We start from the raw sequence: 17,955 nt of genomic DNA, 5'->3' as shown, positions 1-17,955 counted from the left end.
CGATTCTGAAACTGTTCGTTTGGCACTCAATGACAGTTCTAATTCTGAAAAGAAGAGAAAATCGATTCTGAATTTTGAGGCAGAATCAAAACCAGAATCACGCACACATGTTCACACTTAAGACGTCAAAGTAATAAAATGCCATTCTTTGTTGTTCATTTCTCAATTTTTAGATTTTTAACTATGCACAAACTTTAAACTAGGTATATTAAAATAAAGTGAAGAAAACAAAAAAAGAATAGATAACTTAATAATAATAAAAAAAATAAAAAAAAACAAAATTTTCATCAGACGTTCGCATTTGATGTTTCACAAATACAAAGAAACCCAAACTTCAGAATCAAAAAAAGTATACAACTCTGATCGTTTGGCATTCCGGATCGGACAGTCCCGGACAGTTCTAAGAATTCCCAAACGAAAACGCTATAAGTTTTTACTCCTTTTTCTGGAGTGAAAGAACATAATGAGAGTAATTTTTTTTTGTAATTGTGTAAGTGACAAGGCTAAAATGGATAATTTCCTTAAAAAAAAGTGATAACAGGCCTAGGGAAAACATTTTATGAATTGAAAAAAAAAATTAATATTAATAACATATGAAGCATAATAATATCATTGATAAGTCTGCTTCTACACGAAGACGCAAGGCGCAGAAATCATCTTCAAATTTCCTTTTGATTTTCGTTTCGGTGCGTCACGCACTTCTACAAGTATTATTTTTTTGAAGACGCAAATTTGACAGTTATTTTCTTTGGTTTTATTTTGTTCTTGTTTTCGTATGACAACTTCTACAGGAAGACGTAGACGCACGAGATGCACATAAGAACAAGGGAGAGAGAATGATCGATTTCTCCTTTGCTCTAATGTGCATCTTGTGCGTCTACGTCTTCGTGTAGAAGCAGACTATGTATTTTAATTTTTAAAAAATAAAAAAACACCAAAATATACAAAAACAACAACTCCAGTGGGATCTATGTGCAACGAAAACTTTTGAATAAATTAGAAACGTTACTATACACGCAAATAATACACGACCGACGAAGAAGATTCCGCAATCGACAAAATAAAATAAAGCAGAACAGCAAAAAAAAGAACAAGATCAAAGGGAAACGTCAAAAAGAGTCACAAAATTTTTTACCGGAGACTCACGGTAGAAAATCTTCCTTCCCTTTTTTTCGAACTTTATTTCTCCCTTGCTCTTATGTGCGTCTCGCTCTTTGCGTCTACGTGTAGAAGCGAGCTTAATTTTACTTTTGGTATATTTTTCATTATGCTTCTGATCGGTTTTCTTCAGCCTAATTGACACACACCCTTATTTCGATTTTATAAATTGTAAAATAAAAATATCCCATCAACGCAGAAAAAAAATGGTTTTTTTTTTGTTATATGGCACAGGATTTTTTTTTATTGATGAAGAACACTGGCTGAAAATTTTTTTTATTCGGTTTTGAATTTCATTTTGGAAAAAGTGAAGAATTAACGAAAAAATGGAAGAAATATATTTGTCGGAATATAATACAGCAGAAAATATAGGTATTCATAATGGTTGTTTTTGTTAATAACAAAAGAGTTTCAAAGAAAAACTTTTCACATTTTTCAATTTTCAAACAAAATTTTAAAATGTCAAACTTCAAATTCATAAGTGTGTGTGCAAATCGGTGTAAATCTGACTAAAAATGTGGAGTAAATTCGGGGTACTCCGTAGCACTAAAATTACTCCGGAGTAATTTTTTTTTACACTTTTGTGGCGTAAGATCACGAAGATAAAATAAGAGGGTTATGTTTTGTAACAATTCATGCCAAATTTGGTTTTATAAAAGTTTTGATAGTAGGCATAAACTTGAAAATGTGCTATTTGAATTAAAAATATTAAAGTTTGTTCGTTTTGCATTTCGAATCGAACAGTTCCGAAGGGTTTTAAGAATAACCAAACAAAAACGTTGTGTGATTCGTTTGCTTTTGTTTAGGGTTTAGCCTTAAGGCCGTGTGCGAATTGCGTTAAAATGTTGGTTAAAATATGACGTTTGGTTAAAATTTGACCCTAGCATGGTGAATAAAATGGGTTAAAATTTACCCAGCTGCGGAGCAGGGTAAAATTTGACACTAGTGGTTAAAATTTGACGTTTCTCAAGATAGAAAGATCAAGATAGATTTGAAATTATTTTTGTTATAATGCGTTGATATTTTAAGAAATGTTAAAAGTATTAATACAAAGTACTTCCTCAAATTAATATTCATCTTGAAAAATTGAAAATCTACTAATTGTTTGTTTGTTTTTTATTTTTTATATTTCTATTTTGTTGGCAGCTGGTGAACTACGAATAAGTGTTAGAAGACTGAATTAATAAATTTCTTTTTGATCATAATGAATTGGGAATTTATCGATAAAATAAAAAAAAAGTATGTGAAATTGAGAATTTCTTACATTTTCATACTAGAATATTTAACTTGATATATTTTCAACTGTTTTGTTAAAAAAAAGTTAATTGAATATAAGAAAAACCATTTTTGAGGGTAATTTTGTTTTATCTTGAGGGAATTTTATTCAAAGTAGTACCAAGAAAAAAGTCCCATTTAATACATTTTAACCCAATTCGCACAGCAAAAAAATAAATTTGATCCCTTTTTAACCAAACGTCAAATTTTAATCGTGGTAGAAATTTTAACCAACATTTTAACGCAATTCGCACACGGCCTAAGTCTGACCAATTAAGACCATCCAAAGTACAGTGTAATGTATAGGGCTAGGATTTTCATGCACTTAAAAACGAAAAATATGCGCTTAAAAATAGAAAATATGCACTTTAAATATGCATTTAAGCTTAAGGCCACATGAATTTGTAAAACATCAATATTTCTTTAAAATTATAAAAAGATTTTACGTAACTTTTATGAAATCTATATACGAAATCATTTCCGAGTTCAAAGATGTAACTTTTTTAAATATTGGGGTTTTCTTTAAAAAAAAATAAATAACATTGCCGAAAATTTACTCTTAAAAAATCCAATTTATCATTTGATCGTGTTTTTTGTGAGTTTGGACAACGTTGATTTGTCAGTTTTGCACAGCATTTGCTTACGTTTTTGACTTTTATCCAATTGACTTTCAGTCACTTCAAGTCAAAAATTTCAAGCGTTTAATTTCGTTATTTTTGCCAGTTTTTGCGAAAATATGCACGAAAACTTGCATTTATTTCCAAAATATGTCAAAATATGCAAACAAAATGCAAATAATTGCAAAATATGCAAAGATGTGCACTAACAATTGATTGCCATTTTAAAGGAAATCTCCTGATTCGTATACATAATTCTTTGCCATGCTTCCAAGGTGTTCCTAAAAAAAACATGCATTGCATGGAAACCCGATCCCTAGTAATGTACAACGTACAAGTCCTTCGATTGAATAATTTGCCTTTAAACAACTCTGCATTGTTTTCCGCTAGTCCAGAATTATTTTACAAGTTAAAATAAAAATCATTTTTATTTAATAACACTGATAACTTTCGAATTAGTTGTCTTCCTAACCTCAGGCAAACGAATCCCAAAGTTTTGCAAAAAAAATGCATTTGAAAATGCAATTTTTTTAAAAATGTGTTTTAAAATGTACGCGAATTTGTATTTCCTTCAGGACGAAGTACTCCAGTCAAAGCGTCGGAAAAAAGGGCCTCACCTTGCGCAGAGAGGCACTGTCAGGTTTTATTTTATGGATCGATAGGGGTATATTTAAAAGGCTTAAACCCAATTTCTCACCACCTGATCATTCTTTTTAGCGGAGTTATTCACAAAAATGCATTTTTTGGGATATTTTACTTCTAAGCTAACATCTTTGCTCCAGATTGTCGTAGACCAAAAAATAAACATACATTCTCTTCCTTATAATATTTTCTATCGTTGTATGTAATTTCATTGTATTTGAGTGAGTAAATACAAAATGGCAGCCATTTAAAGTCAAATTCTTGCTGTTAAAAAACACATTTTTGTCATTATTTCGAAAAAAGCTTATATCATGATTGACATTTTTCTAATTTGTTTTATAGCCCTATTCATGTCCTGCATTTTACAGAAAAAATCAGCTCTTTATCACCAAAGATGGCCGAGCAATTGATAAATGAACGCATGCAAAACCGGTGCGGAAACACCCAAAAATATCGTTTTTTGGGAATAACTCGGCTTCAGAGTGTCCTACGACAAAAAATAAAGCTATTAATTGTTCGTTACAACATTTTCTATCGATTAAGTGCACATTATTTTTGTTGAAACAAATAAAAAATAAGTTATATTAAGTCAAAGACGTTTTTTTGTTTAGCAAACTTTTGCCTTATTATTTTATAAACAGTGCAAGTATTGGCTAACAAAATAAAATACTGTTGCAGCCCTTTAAATTATCTACAATTAAAAAAAAAATAGCTCTCTACGACCCACACGAGCCGAGAAATTAATTTTTTAAAAAAGTTCCAAATGCCCAACGAAAAACATGAGACAAATCCTCTTATAACAAGAAACAATGAAAACAACCCCTCTCACTGAGAACTATTATTCGACTTATAAACAAGGGAAATTTTTTTAAATTTTCTTACGGAATGATGCTTTCTTAAAATTATAATAACTCGGCTCGTGTGGGTCGTAGAAAGCTAATTTTTTTTAAATTGTAGATAATTTAAAGGGCTGCAACAGTTTTTTATTTTGTTAGCCAATACTTGCACTGTTTATAAAATAATAAGGCAAAAGTTTGCTAAACAAAAAAACGTCTTTGACTTAATATAACTTATTTTTTATTTGTTTCAACAAAAATAATGTGCACCAAATCGATAGAAAATGTTGTAACAAACAATTAATAGCTTTATTTTTTGTCGTAAGACACTCTGAAGCCGAGTTATTCCCAAAAAACGATATTTTTGGGTGTTTTCGCACCGGTTTTGCATGCGTTCATTTATCAATTGCTCGGCCATCTTTGGTGATAAAGAGATGATTTTTTCTGTAAAATGCAGGACATGAATAGGGCTACAAAATAAATTAGAAAAATGTCAATCATGATATAAGCTTTTTTCGAAATAATGACAAAAATGTGTTTTTTAACAGCAAGAATTTGACTTTAAATGGCTGCCATTTTGTATTTACTCACTCAAATACAATGAAATTACATACAACGATAGAAAATATTATAAGGAAGAGAATGTATGTTTATTTTTTGGTCTACGACAATCTGGAGCAAAGATGTTAGCTTAGAAGTAAAATATCCCAAAAAATGCATTTTTGTGAATAACTCCGCTAAAAAGAATGATCAGGTGGTGAGAAATTGGGTTTAAGCCTTTTAAATATACCCCTATCGAACCATGAAATAAAAACTGACAGTGCCTCTCTGCGCAAGGTCAAATGACGCTTTGACTGGAGTAAAGGGGTTACAGGATTCAAATACCTCTGTGTATTATAGTAAAGACAAAAAAATATTTTTGGCGTAACAGCAAACAAAATTATGCTAGTTTAGAAATTTTTTCGAAATTTCAGACGGCAATACCTACTAATTAAAGAAATGCTTTAGATCACTTAGTGCCAGTTGTACAAACGTGGGTCAGCCTTGGTTCAGGAATTTAACCCACCGATTTCGGCGGATTAGCAGCGGGTCAACTTCGGTTCAAGCATGAATGTGGCTGTTTTTACGTATATGGACCTTGAACCAGTGCTAAAACTCAGCTTTACCACCTATTTCAGAAGATAAAAGTTGCTGATCCTAGGATTAAATATTTGTACAACTGGCCCTTACTAAGGATCTTACAATATTAGGTTCTGATTCCTTCAGCTTTCAAATTATACAGGGTGTCCCAAAAGTTAACGTCGAAACGAAAACGGTAGATAGGGTAGGTGGTGACAGTTATCAGAAAAATAATAAAAAAAATCGCAGCCATATATTTTGGGAGTTATGGGCATTTGAAAAAAAGTCGAAAAAATGGTCCACCCTGTGACGGTTTTTCATGTGCCGTGACTACAAATCTTAATTTTTCTCATTTTTTTTCTTTTGTTACAGAACCTTGAATAACCCTGCTATCAAATGCTTTCAAAAATTTTAACTCAGCTCCATCAATTTTAAAGAAAATATTACTTTTTTACCCAACTTAGTACTAAAAAAATGTACATGACTCTAATTCAATGAGCCGAAGTGTAAAAAAAAAAGCACTACGATGTTTCGGCAAGTTGCCTTAAAAGTTGGTGTGTTCAATTCTCTTTTCAAAATGGTATAACATTGTTGGGAATATTTCATAAATAACCGAGATAAAATTTTTTTTCTTAAGAAATCCGACTTTTTTTTAGGTAATTTTTCCATATTATTTAAGTTTTTGTATTCTGAAAGGTTCTGAAAGAGTACAAAACTTGAATAATATGGAAAAATTACCTCATAAAAAAGTCGGATTTCTTAAGAAAAAAAATTTTATCTCGGTTATTTATGAAATATTCCCAACAATGTTATACCATTTTGAAAAGAGAATTGAACACCAACTTTTAATGCAACTTGCCGAAACATCGTAGTGCATTTTTTTTACACTACGGCTCATTGAATTAGAGTCATGTAAATTTTTTTAGTACTAAGTTGGGTAAAAAAGTAATATTTTCTTTAAAACTGATGCAGCTGAGTTAAAATTTTTGAATGCATTTGATAGCAGGGTTATTCAAGGTTCCGTAACAAAAGAAAAAAAATGAGAAAAATTAAGATTTGTAGTCACGGCACATGAAAAACCGTCACAGGACGACCATTTTTTCGACTTTTTTTCAAATGCCCATAACTCACAAAATATATGGCTGCGATTTTTTTTATTATTTTTCTGATAACTGTCACCACCTACCCTATCTACCGTTTTCGTTTCGACGTTAACTTTTGGGACACCCTGTATAACATATTCAGTTATATTTATTAGATTTTCTTAAATTGATTTTGGAAGGTTATTTTAAGTGACCTAAACTTGCACCGACAACTCTACCTCTAGGTGGTGTGGAAATAAGTTAAAAAAAAGGGGGTTAACAACCAGGGGGTTAATAACCAGATTGTAGAAAATATATTGTATGAATACTTATTTTAAGTTTAACAAGATTCAGTTATCTCAAAAACTAGAAGGCATAGGGACATGATTTTCAGAGTTTTATAAGAAATCAACAAGAGCAATTTACTTAATTGATCAATTTCGTATTGAAATCCACAGTCTAGAAAAAATGAGTATTCAATGTGTTTTTTTTTCCCAAATTTTGACTTAAATATCAATTATTTCGAAAACAATTCATTAATAGCCCAGGGAAATTAGTAAATTAAATCGCATTTTTCGCGGGACAAAATTTTTTTCATGGAATATGTTCGGGTGGTTGTCCTTATCATAAAAGTCAATTTGTTGGGATAATTGGAGGTTGGGAACAGCCGCCATCTTGGAAAAGAGATTGGTATCGTTTTTATTGAATAGCTCCATTGTTATTCATTTTAACAAAAAATGACAAAGGTAAGACTTATTAACAATAAAATTATCTAAAAAATGATATAAAAAACAATTCCGTGAGTTGATTAAATAAAATTTTATAGTTTGTCAAAGTGCGGGTTTGTATCGCAAGGTTGGGACAAAATGACATTTGTTCATTTATCTGACGAACTTTTGATTTGTCTGGATAATTCTTCAAGAATGAATTATAGTACTTATAATTACCTATAAAATGAGCCCACAATCGTTATTTAAACCATCGTATTGTAGAAGTAATCTAACTCCGAAACTCTCCATGTATTAGTCAAAAGTGAGAAAAAATCTAGTTTTTTGCTAGTAGGCCGAGAAAATTTTGGGAGTAGAGGTATAACCAAAATATAAGTACGTAGTTTTGCAGCCATACGCGTGTAAGTGTCGATTTCAAAGGTCTGACAACTCTAATTTTGTGCTTTATACGGTTTTTGGGGGGTTAAATAACGTACCTAAGTTTTCCAGTTAATGTGAATGGGCTAAATTTATACTAATTGTAATTATAAATGCTCTATTATTTTTCCTAAATCTGGACACTTCAATCTCGGCGATCGGGTTAATAGAACTCACGATATAAGCTTTTTTAACTAACCATATCAGGCTTTTCAATTCAAATAAACAAACAAAAATCTAAACAAAAAAGTCTCTAAAACATAATCGCATAAACGTCTTATATCTTGAGTTCTTTTGGTCACATTCTCAAGATTGTGGTGTCTAGATTTAGGAAAAATGATAGAGCATCAGTTTTTATATTTATAATTTCAAATAGTATAAATTTAGCCCATTCACATCAAGTGGAAAACTTACGTTATTTAACCCCCCGAAAACTGTATAAAGCACAAAATTAGAGTTGTCAGCCATTTGAAATCGATATTAAGACGCGTATGGCTGCAAAACTGCGTACTTATATTTTGGTTATAACTCTACTCCTAAAATTTGCTCGGCCTACTTGCAAAAAACTAGCTTTTTTCTCACTTTTTACTAGTACATGGAGACTTTAGGAGTTGGATAACTTCTACAATACGATGGTTTAAATAACGATTGTGGGCTCATTTTATAGGTAATTATAAGTACTATAATTCATTCTTGAAGAATTATCCAGACAAATCAAAAGTTCGTCAGATAAATGAACAAATGTCATTTTGCCCCAACCTTGCGATACAAACCCGCACTTTGACCAACTATAAAATTTTATTTAATCAACTCACGGAATTGTTTTGTATATCATTTTTTAGATAACTTTATTGTTAATAAGTCTTACCTATGTTTTTTTTTGTTAAAATGAATAACAATGGAGCTATTCAATAAAAACGATACCAATCTCTTTTCCAAGATGGCGGCTGTTCCCAACCTCCAATTATCCCAACAAAGTGACTTTTATGATAAGGACAACCACCCGAACATATTCCATGAAAAAAATTTTGTCCCGCGAAAAATGCGATTTAATGCCCATATTTTGACTAATTTCCCTGAGCTATAAAATAACATTAAAATTAAAATGAAGTGTACATTATACAATTACGGCTTTTATAAAAGGTATCATTCATACCTGTAAGTGTTGCCGTTACATTTTTAATATTTTTTTTTTATTTTAAGTATTTTTTTGTATAAAATTGCCCCTCTCGTCTAAACGGGGGGAGATAGATCCCTCCTCACATAGAAAAAAATGATTGTATTGAACCCCTCTACAAAAAATTGTTATCAATTCTTGGCCTTAGTGCAAGGGGTTTGCACACATGGAGAGTTTTTATGAGCATGATGTGAACTACAACATACTAAAATTTTATTAAATTCGATTCAGATCATTTTTTCCGTACTGCCTAGGGCTCAGGAGTCATTTTCGGAGATACGCTATATAAAATTTTGGCGTAAAACTGTTTCATATTCTACTCCATCAAAGGAACCTAACTGCTTCAAAAAATCTTGTACTTCAATTAACTTTGATAAAATGTCTAGATTGATCGGGCAAGCAAGTAAAATGTCACGAAAGAATAATATTTTTTTTGGTTGACCATGATACCAACATAAAAACTTACCTACATACTTATAGAATTATTAAGAGGCACTTGACCCAATTTGAATATGCATACGTACCTTAATCATTTATAACTTGATACAATATCCAGGGAGTTTCAAAAAATCACAAAATGATTTAAAAAAAAAAACATCACACTCTTATTTGATATTTCCCACAGTTGCAGGGACAAAACGTGCCGTTTGGGTTAAATATCATTTTACAAAAGAATTTTCTGAAAGTGATATAAAAAAACATACTTAAAAGCTGTTGTTAATCAACGACTGTTTAGTGCCCCTATGCAAAAAATAGAAAAATACAGCTTTTCATTCAATAAAGGGTTCTTTTGGAAGGGTTCTTTTGCTTCGACTTGTTATTTATATTAAAGCTCAAGTTGTCCAAGATTAACGTTTCCTAATGATAAATAAAAGTGATCGTTTGATGTCGTAACTTAGGTTAGGAACACACATGCGATTTTGGTAGCACGATTATTCAGTCGAAAATAAGATGACAAGGATTTCAATGACTGTAGACCTAAGAATAAGAAGTACAGTGCAGAAGTACTTCTTATTCTTAGCTGTAGACACAATTTTCAAATTTTTAATCGCGGGAAGCTAAGAATAAGAAGTACTTCTTATTCTTAGGCGGGAAGCATGTGTGTTCACAGGCATTGAAATTCCTGTGATCCATTTTTGCGACTGAATAATCGCGCGATCAAAATCGCATTTGTGTTCCTAGCCTTACTTATGTAAGTATGTACATACGTCTATATTTTTTATGGGATTTTTCGTTTCTCATCAGCAGCGTACTAGGCTTAAAAAATAACTTAGGCCGAATTAGTGCCTGGCTACACGGTGATTTTTCAATCGCCTAAGCAGTGAGTTTGTTGGCAAGAGAAATGTAAAAGTAGAACGTGATTGAGGACAACATAGTGTGTAGCCACCGCATGTGATTTTTCAATCGATTGAAAAATCACTTTGTAGCCAGGCACTTAGACCGTGTGCGAATCGCGTTAAAATGTTGGTTAATATTTGACGTTTGGTTAAATTTTGACACTAGCGTGGTGAATAAAATAGGTTAAAATTTATTCAACTGTGGAGCAGGTTAAAATTTGACACTAATGGTGAAAATTTGAGGTTGATATTTTATGAAATGTAAAAGTATTAATACAAAGTACTTCCTCAAATTATGATACCGACTTTTCACGAGTCGATTTTTGCCGTGCGGAGCATTGAATAAGAAGTACAGGAAGGGGTGTATATCACACCTATGGAGTTGGTGAGTGAAGCCACAAAAAAATAAAAAAAATTTGTATAATCTGTCAAAAATAATATATAATCTGTCAAATTTCGAGCTAGTTTTCCAGGGGCGAACTTACTCTCATTGGTGATGACAAGGCGATGCAATCATTGACCGCCAATGTTTCAGCGAATCTTGATGATTTTAAAACAATTTTCAGTCTGTTTTTAGTTGAGGAAAAAAACAGTTTAAAATTCGTATATAGTTATGATGAAAAAAAAACACATACGGAAGTCTCTCACGAGACCAGTTACATTTCTGTTGGTGAACTTGCAACGTTTACAAAATAATAAGGCAAGAGTTTGCTAAACAAAAAAACATCTTTGACTTAATATTACTTATTTTTGATTTGTTTCAACAAAAATAATGTGCACCAAATCGAAAATGTTGTAACGAACAATCAATAAACAACAAGAATTTGACTTTAAGGGCCAGTTGAGTTGTACAAATTGAGGGTTAACCAACGGATCAGCTGAACTCGAGTTAACTCTTGAACCAGGTTCAACTTTGAGTGGGTTGTACAGTTGTGGATCAAGTGAGAGTCAGCTGAACCGCAGATCAGGTATATATACAAGAAAATTTTAGTATATACAGGGTGTCCCACAGTCATCGCCCCAAACGAAAACCATGGATTCCTGAGGTCATTTTAAGTCGAAAAACTTAAGAGGTAATTTTCTCGTTTTCGTCCCGTTTTCGAGTTACCACGGTTTTTATGATTTTTGTTCTCTTTTCCCTTATCTAGCTTTATCTTTGCCAAACTACGTTTGATTTGAAAAATTTTTTTTACAACCAATCAAGAATTTATTACAGTTTTAGTTTGTCTCAAAACTTTTTTTTCTGCGGACAACCGTTTCTCCACAATTTGGCATCAAACACAATTTTCTTCGTTTTTTAAGTTGTTTTTTACACTTTCATATCATTTAAGTCAAAAAAACACGTTAATGAGTATTAATTTTTTGTGCTTTTTATTAAAGCCCAGTTTATTTTCATAAAAAAAATAAGTTTTATTTCATAAAAAAGGCTACTGAAATTAATTAAAAAAAATAAACAAACTGAGTGAATTAAAAAAAAAAATAATTTTTAAATACAAAATTTATTTAAATGAATTAAAACTTTTTCTGAGCTTTATTTATTTGTTCTTTTCTTAACCACAATAGCTCAGAAAAAGTTTTTAATACATTTAAATTAATTTTTTATTTAAAAATTATTTTTTTTTTTTAATTCACTCAGTTTGTTTATTTTTTTTTTAATTACTTTCAGTAGCCTTTTTTATGAAATAAAACTTATTTTTTTTATGAAAATAAACTGGGCTTTAATAAAAAGCACAAAAAATTAATACTCATTAACGTGTTTTTTTGACTTAAATGATATGAAAGTGTAAAAAACAACTTAAAAAACGAAGAAAATTGTGTTTGATGCCAAATTGTGGAGAAACGGTTGTCCGCAGAAAAAAAAGTTTTGAGACAAACTAAAACTGTAATAAATTCTTGATTGGTTGTAAAAAAAATTTTTCAAATCAAACGTAGTTTGGCAAAGATAAAGCTAGATAAGGGAAAAGAGAACAAAAATCATAAAAACCGTGGTAACTCGAAAACGGGACGAAAACGAGAAAATTACCTCTTAAGTTTTTCGACTTAAAATGACCTCAGGAATCCATGGTTTTCGTTTGGGGCGGTGACTGTGGGACACCCTGTATATACCTAATGTCACTGTCAGTTGTCCTTATTTTATAAAGCACAAGTTCGAGAAAATGTATCGTATTGTGATTTGGAATAAAATACACAAATGTATAGTAATATTTTAGTGACACTAGTTTTTTGCCACTTCTAATGGCGGCCAGACTATTCATTTCATGGGCTGATGAGGAAGAGGAGGATTATTGGAAGGTTGTTTTATTTAATTTTTGTTATCTTTTTTTTTTGTGAAGAATATTGTATCCATTTATAAAATAAATAAATAAATAAATAAAGAAGTATTAAAAATCAATAAAAGTGGCTGTGTTATTATTATTTTATTTATTATTTAGATCAAAAACACATCCAAAACAAATAAAAAAAAGCACCCCAATCATTTAGGAAAACCACATAATTTCCACGAGCTTTTACCTGAACTGTCAAAAAATTCAGATTAAAGTGAGAAAGCAACATTTTTTCCACTTTAAATCACCTGATCCATGGCTGAACCACTGCTAACCCACCAATATCGTGGTTTAGCTATGGGTTAAGACCTGAACCTCGATTGTACAACACTGCAAATGAGTTGAACCGAGTTCAAACGTTGATCCGAGGATGAACCACGTTTGTACAACTGGCCCTAAATGCTTGCCATTTTGTATTTACTCACTCAAATATAATGAAATTACATACAACTGTAGAAAATATTATAAGGAAGAGAATGTATGTTTATTTTTTGGTCTACGACAATCTGGAGCAAAGATATTAGCTTAGAAGTAAAATATCCCAAAAAATGCATTTTTGTGAATAAATCCGCTAAAAAGAATGATCAGGTGGTGAGAAATTGGGTTTAAGCCTTTTAAATATACCCCCATCGATCCATGAAATAAAAACTGACAGTGCCTCTGTGCGCAAGGTCAAATGACGCTTTGACTGGAGTAAAAGGTCTCCCACCAAAAAAAGTTTATTTCATGAACTGGAATTTTGTAACCCTAAAATTGTACGTAGCTGAAGCGAAAAAAGTCAACAGCGAACTTGTTAACAAATAAATACCATTCTGTCTTATATGTATGTTAAAATAATAATAATAAAAAAAACATTCAAGAAAAAAACATACAAAAATAAGTTTTACGGCAAAAAAAAATTACCTAAATTTCGTTCAAGATTTCGTTGTGCAATTATTGTGTGGAAAATTTCGTTTCGCTTCAGCTGCGCTAGGCTTCAAAGATAACAGAAAGAAGAAATTGTAAAAACTTAACTTCCAAAGATATATTTTGAGCTACGATCACTATCGTCATTCTTTAATGAGACCTACTAACAAAATCACCTTGCACTTTATATTGAAGAGCTTTGTACCTACATACTATAATTTTTAATTTAAAATACTGTTTAAGTTTTAAGGAAATATAAAGTTTGCATTGCCTTTGCCCCATTTTCACGCAGAGGCTGAAAAAATATCTGTTTATTATGAAGTGAGTGATCACCACTACAAATTATTTAACAACGATATACACAAAAATAACTAATGTTTTTGAAACTACTAATTTAAATCAAACAAGTACAATAGGGTCAATGTGGGTAAATGTAAACAATTTCATGTATTTTTTTTCTTTCGACTTTAGATTTGTATATGTTTTCACGGAACAACTTGAATGGTATCTTCAAATGCAAATATGAAGTGATGGCAATTCTTCTTTACAAATATAAACAAATATTTCCCAAATTGTTTACATTACTGTCAAATATGGCATGTTTACAAATACCCCACCATGTTTGTGTTTTTTTACAAATTCGGGGTAAATGTAAACGGTGGTTTAAAATTTAGAATTTCCTCTTTATCATATGGATAACAACTTGAAAAACGTTCAAGAAGGTATTTGACAAAAACTTTTTCAAATTCCAATAAAAGTTTTTGTTTTCTTACTTTGATTCTTTATATAGGCGCCCAATATGCATCCTGAGCAGCTCTGAACGTCATATTTTTTGTTTTTTTTACGTCAAAGACCGATTTTGCAACATCATCCACTGAAAATGATGGTGTTGGCTACTTTAAAATGTGACTCCGCGGCACTTTAGCAATAGTAATTGAGTAAAAATACTTTATTTTTATTAAAACCAATAATTTCAGCAAAAATATATGTTTATATTTTACCCCCAGAATACGTTGTTTACATTTACCCATTATGAAAAATATTCTGGGGTAAATGTAAACACATGTAAATCGACATAAATGTCATGTATTTTAAAATTTGCTTGTATCACATAGAATCTACATCAAAATTAAAAACAAAAAAGTATTTGCAAATTATACTGACTTAATTGAATCTGCAAAAATATATAATTTTTCTGAAAGACTAACGACTTGTTTGGCACTTTAAAAAATTATCTTTCACGGAAAATACGCTCGTCGAATGAATTCTCTCTTGACAGCAATGAGCTTGACGTATAAGTTAAAAGATACATGCGTCCGCGATTTGTACTTATGTATGCATCAAAGAGATTTAACTGAAGCTTGTTATGAGCCATGTTTTCATTTACCCCTGTTTACATTTACCCACATTGACCCTATGTAAAAAAAAATTGTATTAATAAAATTCTGTTTATTAACTATTATTAATTTTTTTTTTCTCTGTGGGAATTAAAAATTTAATAGTTTGAGCGAAAAAAAGGGGATTCGGGGGCTGATTAAATGGAATTTTTTCAAAAATGCCCCCAGGCAATGGTTCAAAGACCGAATTGTCACAATGGTATTTTTGATCGTTATGAAGTGGGAATATATCGATAAAAATAAAAAGAAAAGAATGTGAAATTGAGAATTTCTTACATTTTCATACTAGAATATTTATCTTTATTTTTTTCTGCTGGGTTTTTTTCAGTGCCGGTTTAAGCACTAACAGCGCCCCTGGGCAAGATTGCAAGTGGCGCCTCTCAAAAAAAAAAAAAATCATTTTAAAACAATTTTTTAAAATCACGAAAAAAAAGCAAAAGCAGATTATGTCTTACCTCTCATATACTTGTTAATGCATTTATGTAACGATGTGCAGAACATAAGCTTAACTTAAAAAAAAAATTAATATGTATTCATGTTATCTAGGCTCAATTGACAAGTTTACCTTTATCTCTGACTTTTTTGCTTAAACACATTTAAAGAGTAGGTACAGCTGGTTTTATTTGAACAATATTTTTTCAAAAACTTTTTCAACTAGGTACATTAATGTTGTTTTTGATTGGAATCACTCAATGATTCTGAAATCCAATAAAAAAGTTTGAATAGCTTCCACCCAATTCTGAAATTTAATATCTGTATTGCTGAAAAATCAAATATTTTTTTTTTGTTTTTTCACTAGGAGAATAAAAAATTTGCAGCAAGTTTTTGAATGATTCCGGACGCTTCCGGACTGCCAATCGAAAACGACATACCTTTATAAATATTAGGTTTGTTCGTTGTGAGCTCTAGGGTACTCTGGGTCGATCCGAATTCGTTGTCAAGCGGTTTTTGTAGCTTCATTTTTAACCCTGAACAACTCTGGGTATTTTGTCAGAGCGGAGGAATTCAGAGTTATCAAAATGAAATCAAATGAAAAAAAAATTGTTTGGTGTGCGAAAAGTGATTTGTCGTTTGTGGATACAAAAGTTGTGTGGTAAATATGAGATTTTTTCACGAAATTCATGAAATAAGAAACTAAATAATGTAAAAAATGTCAAAACAGAAATCAGGTGATCAAACTAAAGCTCTGAGGTGTTCGATGTAAAATGAAAACCCGAGAAACTCTCATTTTTTCGACAGTTAATTGACATGACTCAGAGTGCCCTGGAGGGGAGAACAACGAACAGACGTATTTTGTTATTCTCCCTTCAAGCAAGAAAACTGAGTTCAGAAAAGAAACTCCGACCTCAAACGGAGAAAAACGGGGTTGCACTCACACACTTGCAACTTTTTGTGTATGAACACAAAGTCGAAGGAGAAATCGTGGTGAAAAAAAACCAATACATATAGAATCGGCTCCGCGGTGATTATAATTTCCATACTAATTTGAGCCGCCGTCAGACCCGTTTCGTAGTCGAGGTCGGACTCAGGCGAAGCGGATTCGGACCGAGGTCGGACTCGTTTGCTTGAAGGGCTCACACACAAACGTAGTTTTTATGAGAAATGGAGTAGCTGTCAATTTTTGGCCTTTCTGGATTTTGGGTTTTCGGGATTTTGGTTTTTCGGGATTCTGAGTTTTCGGGATTTTGGGTTTTCGGGATTCTGGGTTTTCGGGGTTTAGGGGTTTCTGGATTTTGGGTTTTCTGGATTTTGGATTTCGGGAATCTGTCCGTCTCCCTTCTGTTTCTTTATTCATTATTACAGTCTGGATCTTCTCCATAAACTATTTTGTCTTGTCGGTGTATTCTTTTCCTAATCCGGAAAAAAATAAAGAAACACACTCCATCTCAATATTACCAGCTATGATTTAGTGATTTATATATATCTAGGGGCGCCTTTGCAAAAATGAAATTGGTTGTAGGAATATTAAGATTGCTGTAGTCTTTCAAAAGAAATTGGGGCGCCTTGTTCTTCAAAGATGAACGAAGATTTTGGACACTATTGCTCTTGCAGAGCCTAACAAATTAACCCAAAATTGGGGGGCGCCTTCATTCTTAAAAAAGTATAGGACAAAAATACGAGAGCCGTTGAAAAAGTAAAATAGAAAATAAAATTGGGGCACCTTTGTGAAAGTAAAAATAAATAAAACGCCGATTTTAAAGACTTCGTTATTTATATAATTTTTGTAAAAGTTCCTGTCGATTTCGGCGCCCTTGGGCGACGGCCCAGGTTGCCCCCCTTAAACCAGCCCTGGTTTTGTTAAAAAAAAATATAATTAATTGAATATAAGAAAAACCATTTTCGAGGGTAATTTTGTTTTATCTTGAGGGAATTTTATTCAAAGTAGTGCCAAAAAACCCATTTTAACCCAATTCGCTCAGCAAAAAAATAAACTTGATCCCTTTTTTAACATTTTTAAAATTTTTTGCTCGCGCTATTATGTTTCTCCATGGATAATTTTTTTTGTGGCATTGATTTTTTTTTTAGCCAATTTATTAGGCCGTGTGTGAATTGCGTTAAATAGTTAACCCCGTGTAAAATTTTTGGCACTATTGAGGTGAATAAAAAAATTTTAACTGTTAAAAATGTAGGTTAAATTTTTTAACCCAATTCGCTCAGCAAAAAAAAAAAACTTGATCCCTTTTTTAACATTTTTAAAATTTTTTGCTCGCACTATTATGTTTCTCCATGGATAATTTTTTTTGTGGCATTGATTTTTTTTTTTAGCCAATGTATTAGGCCGTGTGTGGATTGCGTTAAATAGTTAACCCCGTGTAAAATTTTTGGCACTATTGAGGTGAATACAAAAATTTCAGCTGTTAAAAATGTAGGTTAAATTTTTTTTGTAGATGGTTTTGTTTTGTTTTGTTTTTATTAAAAAGGAGTATCATGGCTGAAAAA

This window comes from Episyrphus balteatus, chromosome 1, assembly GCF_945859705.1.
Source record: "Episyrphus balteatus chromosome 1, idEpiBalt1.1, whole genome shotgun sequence".
Taxonomy (NCBI): Eukaryota; Metazoa; Arthropoda; class Insecta; order Diptera; family Syrphidae; genus Episyrphus; species Episyrphus balteatus.
This window is presented reverse-complemented; position numbering follows the sequence as displayed.